The 8,379-nt window shown below is 50.0% G+C and overlaps 1 protein-coding gene across 1 annotated transcript in view; it reads left to right on the top strand.

Moving 5' to 3' along the window:
• Nucleotides 1-2,971: 2,971 nt before the first annotated feature.
• Nucleotides 2,972-8,379, top strand: part of LOC135524867 (protein jagged-1b-like) — a 29,034-nt gene continuing 23,626 nt past the window's right edge. The window contains exons 1-2 of the mRNA XM_064952723.1: nt 2,972-3,033; nt 5,597-5,710. The gene's annotated coding sequence lies outside the window, so the exon portion shown is untranslated. The remainder of the gene's footprint in view (nt 3,034-5,596; nt 5,711-8,379) is intronic.

The following is an 8,379-nucleotide window of genomic DNA, read 5'->3' as shown; positions in this document are numbered from 1 at the left end:
GAACCTGGAGGGCGATAAATGATAAGGATGTTAAGCTTGAAAGGGCTGGTAACTGTGACAGCATGGAATTCAAAGGAGGCGATAGACAGATGGGTAAGGGGAGAAAGAGAGAATGACCACTTGGGAGAGATGAGGATCCCGGTGCCACCAGCCCGCTGACCAGAAGCTCTCGGGGTGTGCGAGAACACGTGGAGGCGGACGAAGAGAGAGCAGTAGGAGTAGCAGTGTTATCTGTGGTGATCCATGTTTCCGTCAGTGCCAAGAAGTCGAGGGACTGGAGGGAGGCATAGGCTGGGAGATGAACTCTGCCTTGTTGGCCATAGATCGGCAGTTCCAGAGGCTACAGGAGACCTGGAACTCACGTGGGTCGTGCGCGCTGGGACCACCAGATTAAATTGGCCGCGGCCACGGATAATATGGAGCGTTTGTATGGTCTGTGCATAGGGAGAGAACAGGGATAGATAGACACATAGTTGACAGGCTACAGAAGAGGCTACGCTAATGCAAAGGAGATTGGAATGACAAGTGGACTACACGTCTCGAATGTTCAGAAAGTTAAACACGTAGCATGATCTTATTGACTAAAATGATTGAAATGATACAGTACTGCTGGAGTAGGCTAGCTGGCAGTGGCTGCGTTGTTGACTTTGTAGGCTAGCTGGCAGTGGCTGCGTTATTTGACACTACACTAATCAAGTCGTTCCGTTGAGTGTAATAGTTTCTACAGTGCTGCTATTCGGGGCTAGCTGGCAGCTAGCTGTATTGATTACGTTACGTTCGTTAAAAGAGCGACAATAGCTGGCTAGCTAACCTGAAAATCGCTCTAGACTACACAATTGTCTTTGAAACAAAAGCGGCTATGTAACTAATAGCTACGATCAAACAAATCAAACCGTTGTACTGTAGTAGTGAAATGAAAATGTGATACTACCTGTGGGCCGAAGCGGAGATCTTGACGGAGTTGTTGAAGTTCTTGAGTGAACATTGGCTAGCTGTTGGCTAGCTAGCTAGCTAGCAGTATCTCCTAACGGACCGTGGTGTAGATCGGCCGCTCGCTCCAACCCGGAAGCGAGTTGGGCGGCGTTATTGTGAGTACTATGGTTATGTTAGTACTAGTTATGGTAGTACTGGTTATAGTGCTAGTTATTGTAGTATAGTTATGGTAGTACTGGTTATGGTAGTACTAGTTATTGTAGTACTTGTTATGGTAGTACTGGTTATGGTATTACTGGTTATGGTATTACTGGTTATGGTAGTACTGGTTATGGTAGTACTGGTTATGGTATTACAGGTTATGGTAGTACTAGTTATTGTAGTACAAGTTATGGTAGTACTAGGTATGCAGTACTGGCTATGGCAGTACTAGTGGTTATGGTAGTACTGGTCATAGTAGTACTAGGTTATTGTAGTTCTGGTTATGGTAGTACTGGTTATAGTAGTGCTAGTTATGGTAGTAAGTTATGGTAGTACTAGTTATGGTAGTACTGCTTATGGTTGTACTAGTTATTATAGTACTAGTTATGGTAGTAGTGGTTATGGTAGTACTTCGTTATTGTAGTACTGGTTATGGTAGTACTAGTTATGGCAGTACTAGTTGTGGTAGTACTGGTTATGGTAGTACTAGTTACGTAGTACAAGTTATGGTAGGTACTGGGTATGACAGTACTGGCTATGGCAGTACTAGTAGTTATGGTAGTACTGGTCATAGTAGTACTCGTTATTGTAGTTCTGGTTATGGTAGTGCTAGTTATGGTAGTACTAGTTATGGTAGTACTGCTTATGGTTGTACTAGTTATTATAGTACTAGTTATGGTAGTACTGGTTATGGTAGTACTAGTTATGGTAGTACTGGTTATGGTAGTACTGGTTATGGTAGTACTAGTTATTGTAGTACTCGTTATGGTAGTACTAGTTATTGTAGTACTTGTTATGGTAGTACTAGTTATGGTAGTACTAGTTATGGTAGTACTAGTTATGGTAGTACTAGTTATGGTAGTACTGGTTATGGCAGTACTAGTTATGGTAGTACTAGTTATGGTAGTACTAGTTATGGTAGTACTGGTTATGGTAGTACTGGTTATGGTAGTACTAGTTATGGTAGTACTAGTTATGGTAGTACTAGTTATGGTAGTACTAGTTATGGTAGTACTGGTTATGGCAGTACTAGTTATGGTAGTACTAGTTATGGTAGTACTGGTTATGGTAGTACTGGTTATGGTAGTACTGGTTATGGTAGTACTAGTTATGGTAGTACTAGTTATGGTAGTACTGGTTATGGTAGTACTAGTTATGGTAGTACTGGTTATGGTATTACTGGTTATGGTTGTACTAGTTATGTTAATACTAGTCATGTTGGATATAGATATCCCCCTGCCCTTCCTAGTTTGATCTAAGTCCCAAATTGCACCCTATTCCCTGCATAGTACACTACTTTAGACCAGGTCCCATAGGGTTCTATGTAGATGATAAGGGTGTCATTTGGGACCTAGTCTGAGAGACTTCAGTTTGACCAAGATGTTTTAATGTTGTTCTGAGACTGAACCCTCTCTCTCTCTGTCTCTCTCCCTCCTCTCACACCTCCTATCTCACTTCTCTTTTCTCACCCCCCTCCCTCCCCTCTCCCTCCTCTCTCCCTCTCCTCCCTCCCTCTCCCTCCCTCCCTCCTCTCCTCTCCTCCCTCCTCCACTCTTTTCCCTCCTCCTCTTTTCCCTCCTCCCCTCACCCCCTCCTCCCCTCTCTCACCCCCCCCTCTCCTCCCTCCCTCCCCTCTCCTCTCCCTCCCCTCTCCTCCCTCTCCTCCCCTCTCCACCCCCTCCCCTCCCCTCTCCCCCCCCCTCCCCCTCCCACCCCCTCCTCTCCTCCCTCCCTCCCTCTCCTCTCCTCCCCTCTCCCTCTCCACCCTCCCTCCTCCTCCCCTCCCCTCTCTCCTCTTCCTCTCCTCCTCTCCAGTTATAACAGTGGGACCTGTGGATGGTGATAACTGGTATCGATGTGAGTGCACTCCAGGGTTCGCTGGGCCAGACTGCAGGATCAGTACGTATTAACATGGACTCTCCCTCCTCACCCACCCACTCTGGATGTGCCGTAAGTTAGTGACTGGGTCTGGGCTGGGGCAGGGGAGAAGGGACAGTCACTCTTTGGCACTGGGTCACACACAGCCACAGCCACACTGACGGTGATTACACGGCCAGATCTCCCTCTGCCGGGTCTCTCTCTACCGGTGATTACTGCGGCCAGATCTCCCTCTGCCAGGTCTCTCTCTGCCGGTGATTACACGGCCAGATCTCCCTCTGCCCCGGTGATTACACGACCAGGTCTCTCTCTGCCAGGTCTCCCTCTGCCGGTGATTACACGACCAGGTCTCTCTCTGCCAGGTCTCCCTCTGCCGGTGATTACACGGCAGATCTCCCCTCTGCCGATTACATGACCAGGTCTCTCTCTGCCAGGTCTCCCTCTGCCGGTGATTACCACGACCAGGTCTCTCTCTGCCGGTGATTACGGCCAGGTCTCCTCTCTGCCAGGTCTCCCTCTGCCCGGTGATTACCGACCAGGTCTCTCTCTGCCGGTGATTACGACCAGGTCTCTCTCTGCCAGGTCTCCCTCTGCCGGTGATTACACGGCCAGATCTCCCTCTGCCAGGTCTCTCTCTCTGCCGGTGGATTACACGGCCAGGTCTCTCTGCCGGTGATTACACGGCCAGATCTCCCTCTGCCGGGTCTCCTCTGCCGGTGATTACACGACCAGGTCTCTCTGCCAGGTCTCCCTCTGCCGGTGATTACACGACCAGGTCTCCCTCTGCCGGTGATTACACGGCCAGATCTCCCTCTGCCAGTTCTCTCTCTGCCGGTGATTACACGGCCAGATCTCTCTCTGCCGGTGATTACCGGCCCAGTTCTCTCTGCCGGTGATTACCGGCCAGATCTCCCTCTGCCGGTCTCTCTCTGCCGGTGATTACGGCCAGGTTTCCCTCTGCCGGTGATTCACGTCCAGGTCTCCCTCTGCCGGTGATTACACGGCCAGATCTCCCCTCTGCCAGTTCTCTCTCTGCCGGTGATTACACGGCCAGTTCTCTCTCTGCCGGTGATTACCGGCCGGTTCTCTCTCTGCCCGGTGATTACACGGCCAGATCTCCCTCTGCCGGTCTCTCTCTGCCGGTGATTACACGGCCAGGTCTCCCTCTGCCGGTGATTACCGGCCAGGTCTCCTCTGCCGGTGATTACGGCCAGGTCTCCCTCTGCCGGTGATTACACGGCCAGGTCTCCCTCTGCCGGGGATTACGGCCAGATCTCCCTCTGCCAGGTCTCCCTCTGCCGGTGATTACACGGCCAGGTCTCTCTCTGCCGGTGATTAAACGGCCAGGTTTCTCTCTGCCGGTGATTACACGGCCAGATCTCCCTCTGCCAGGTTTCTCTCTGCCGGTGATTAAACGGCCAGGTCTCCCTCTGCCGGTGATTAAACGGCCAGGTTTCTCTCTGCCGGTGATTACACGGCCAGATCTCCCTCTGCCGGTGATTACACGGCCAGGTTTCTCTCTGCCGGTGATTAAACGGCCAGGTTTCTCTCTGCCGGTGATTACACGGCCAGGTTTCTCTCTGCCGGTGATTAAACGTTTCTCTCTGCCAGTGATTACACGGCCAGGTTTCTCCTCTGCCGGTGATTAAACGGCCAGGTTTCTCTCTGCCGGTGATTACACGGCCAGATCTCCCTCTGCCGGGTTTCTCTGCCGGTGATTAAACGGCCAGGTTTCTCTCTGCCGGTGATTACACGGCCAGGTTTCTCCTCTGCCGGTGATTAAACTATGGCGCTCTGAGACTCTGGGGCGCTCTGAGGCTCTGGGGTGCTCTGAGGCTCTGGGGGGCGCTCTGAGGCTCTGGGGCGCTCTGAGGCTCTGGGGCGCTCTGAGCTCTGGGGTGAGCTCTGGGGTGCTCTGAGCTCTGGGGCGCTCTGAGGCGCTCTGAGGCTCTGGGGTGCTCTGAGGCTCTGGGGTGCTCTGAGACTCTGGGGTGCTCTGAGCTCTGGGGTGCTCTGAGGCGCTATGAGGCTCTGGGGTGCTCTGAGGCGCTCTGAGGCTCTGGGGCGCTCTGAGGCTCTGGGGCGCTCTGAGGCTCTGGGGCGCTCTGAGGCTCTGGGGCGCTCTGAGCTCTGGGGCGCTCTGAGGCGCTCTGAGGCTCTGGGGTGCTCTGTGGCTCTGGGGTGCTCTGAGTCTCTGGGGTGCTCGGAGGCTCTGGGGCGCTCTGAGGTTCTGCAGCACCGGCCTTAGGCGTCACTACAGTCCCTGGTTTGAATCCAACCTGTATCACATCCGGCCGTGAATGGGAATCTCATAGGGCGGCTGACAATTGGCCCAGCGTCTTCCAGGTTTAGCCTGGGTAGGCCGTCGTTAAGAATTTGTTCTAAAACTGACTTGCCTAGTTAAATAAAGGTTAAAAAACGTGTGTGTGCAGAGACTGTGAGAATTTGATGATCAGTCCAAAAAATCTAAATTCAAAAGTGTCGTTAAAGGCTTAATGTCAAACGTAATTGGATCGTTCCTGACTGCTATAATGTGTGTGTGTGTGTGTGTGTGTGTGTGTGTGTGTGTGTGTGTGTGTGTCAGATATCAACGAATGCCAGTCCTCCCCGTGTGTGTTTGGTGCTACCTGTGTTGATGAAATCAATGGCTTCCACTGCCTGTGTCCCCAAGACCGATCAGGACCACGTTGTCAGGACGGTAAGGATCTCTGAAAACACGAGCTCCTGATCTCTCTCTGTCATAGGATCTCTGAAAACACGAGCTCACGATCTCTCTGTCATAGGATCTCTGAAAACACGAGCTCCTGATCTCTCTCTGTCATAGGATCTCTGAAAACACGAGCTCCTGATCTCTCTGTCATAGGATCTCTGAAAACACGAGCTCACGATCTCTCTGTCATAGGATCTCTGAAAACACAGGCTCTGTCATGATCTCTGAAAACTCCTGTCTCTATGTCCTAGATCTCTGAAAACACGAGCTCACGATCTCTCTGTCATAGGATCTCTGAAAACACAGGCTCACGATCTCTCTGTCATAGGATCTCTGAAAACACGAGCTCTCTGACGATCTCTCTGTCATAGGATCTCTGAAAACACAGGCTCACGATCTCTCTGTCATAGGATCTCTGAAAACACAGGCTCACGATCTCTCTGTCATAGGATCTCTGAAAACACAGGCTCACGATCTCTCTGTCATAGGATCTCTGAAAACACAGGCTCACGATCTCTCTGTCATAGGATCTCTGAAAACACAGGCTCACGATCTCTCTGTCATAGGATCTCTGAAAACACAGGCTCACGAATCAAATCAAATGTTATTTGTCACATACACATGGTCTAGCAGATGTTAATGCGAGATCTCTCTGTCATAGCTCTGAAATGCTTGTGCTTCTAGTTCTGACAATGCAGTAATAACCAACAAGTAATCTAACTAACAATTCCAAAACTACTGTCTTATACAAAGTGTAAGGGGATAAAGAATATGTACAAAAAGATATATGAATGAGTGATGGTACAGAGCAGCATAGGCAAGATACAGTAGATGGTATCGAAAGTACAGTATATACATGTGAGATGAGTATGTAAACAAAGTGGCATAGTTAAAGTGGCTAGTGATATATTTTACAATTTACAATTCAATTCCCATTATTAAAGTGGCTGGAGTTGGAGTCTATGTCATAGGATCTCTGAAAACACGATCTCTGTCATAGGATCTCTGAAAACACGATCTCTCTGTCATTTGAAATTATTTTACTGTTATAATATTTTTTATTTCTTTACAACAACAAAGAAAATCACTTTTTGCTCTACTCTCTTGAACAATCAGAATGATCCAAAATGCCACAACAGCAGACTGATATTCTGGTACCATTTAAAGTGGCTAGTGATATATTTTACAATTTACGTGGCTGGAGGCTAGCTAACAGCAGACTGTTAGAATATTTTTTTATTTCTTTACAACAACAAAAGAACCGTTGTTTCAGAATGATCCAAATGGGTGATATTCCGGTACCTTTTGGCTAACCGTAGGCTAGGCTAACAGCAGACGATGAACCGTTGTTTTCAGGGTGCTATTCCGGTACCCCTTTTGGCTAACCGTAGGCTAGGCTAACAGGACTAACCGTGTTTTCAGACGACCTTTTGGCTAACCGTAGGCTAGGCTAACTGCAGACGATGTACCGTTGTTTTAAGGGTGCTATTCTGGTACCTTTTGGCTAACCGTAGGCTAGGCTAACAGCAGACGATGAACCGTTGTTTTCAGGGTGCTATTCTGGTACCTTTTGGCTAACCGTAGGCTAGGCTAACAGTAGACGTTGAAAGAGAAGTCTGATGTTTGCCATCATTATTCTGTAGAACTGATTCTGTTTCCAAACTGTGGGTTCTGCATTGATCTGTGTCTGGTCTTGTTCTCCATTGGTGCCTGTTTTATAATGGCTATAGTGTTGTCAGGCTCAGCGGGGGGATAAATGCACTATGATAGTAAAATGCCTTTTCATGTAAAACACAACCCATAGCCAGGCCTGGTGACAGGAGGTAACCCAACCCATAGCCAGGTGGCAGGAGTAACACAACCCACAGCCAGGCCTGGAGGAAGGAGTAACACAACCCATAGCCAGGCCTGGAAGAAGGAGTAACCCAACCCATAGCCAGGTGGCAGGAGTAACACAACCCATAGCCAGGCCTGGAGGCAGGAGTAACACAGCCAGGCCTGGAGGCAGGAGTAACCAACCCATAGCCAGGCCTGGAAGAAGGAGTAACACAACCCATAGCCAGGTGGCAGGAGTAACACAACCCACAGCCAGGCCTGGAGGCAGGAGGTACACAACCCATAGCCAGGCCTGGAGGCAGGAGGTACACAACCCATAGCCAGGTGGCAGAGTAACACAACCCAAAGCCAGGCCTGGTGACAGGAGTAACCCAACCCATAGCCAGGCCTGGAGGCAGGAGTAACACAACCCATAGCCAGGCCTGGAAGAAGGGAGTAACAACCCATAGCCAGGTGGCAGGAGTAACCCAACCCATAGCCAGGCCTGGAGGAAGGAGGTAACACAACCCATAGCCAGGCCTGGAGGCAGGAGTAACACAACCCATAGCCAGGCCTGGAAGAAGGTGGTACACAACCCATAGCCAGGCCTGGAGGCAGGAGTAACACAACCCATAGCCAGGCCTGAAGAAGGAGGTACACAACCCATAGTCAGGCCAACAATAACCCAGGCCTGGAAGAAGGAGGTACACAACCCATAGCCAGGCCTGGAAGAAGGGAGGTACACAACCCATAGCCAGGCCTGGAAGAAGGAGGCACACAACCCATAGCCAGACCTGGTGACAGGAGGTAACACAACCCATAGCCAGGCCTGGAGGAAGGAG

This window comes from Oncorhynchus masou, chromosome 31 (genome assembly GCF_036934945.1).
Source record: "Oncorhynchus masou masou isolate Uvic2021 chromosome 31, UVic_Omas_1.1, whole genome shotgun sequence".
Taxonomy (NCBI): domain Eukaryota; kingdom Metazoa; phylum Chordata; class Actinopteri; order Salmoniformes; family Salmonidae; genus Oncorhynchus; species Oncorhynchus masou.
This window is presented reverse-complemented; position numbering and strand designations above follow the sequence as displayed.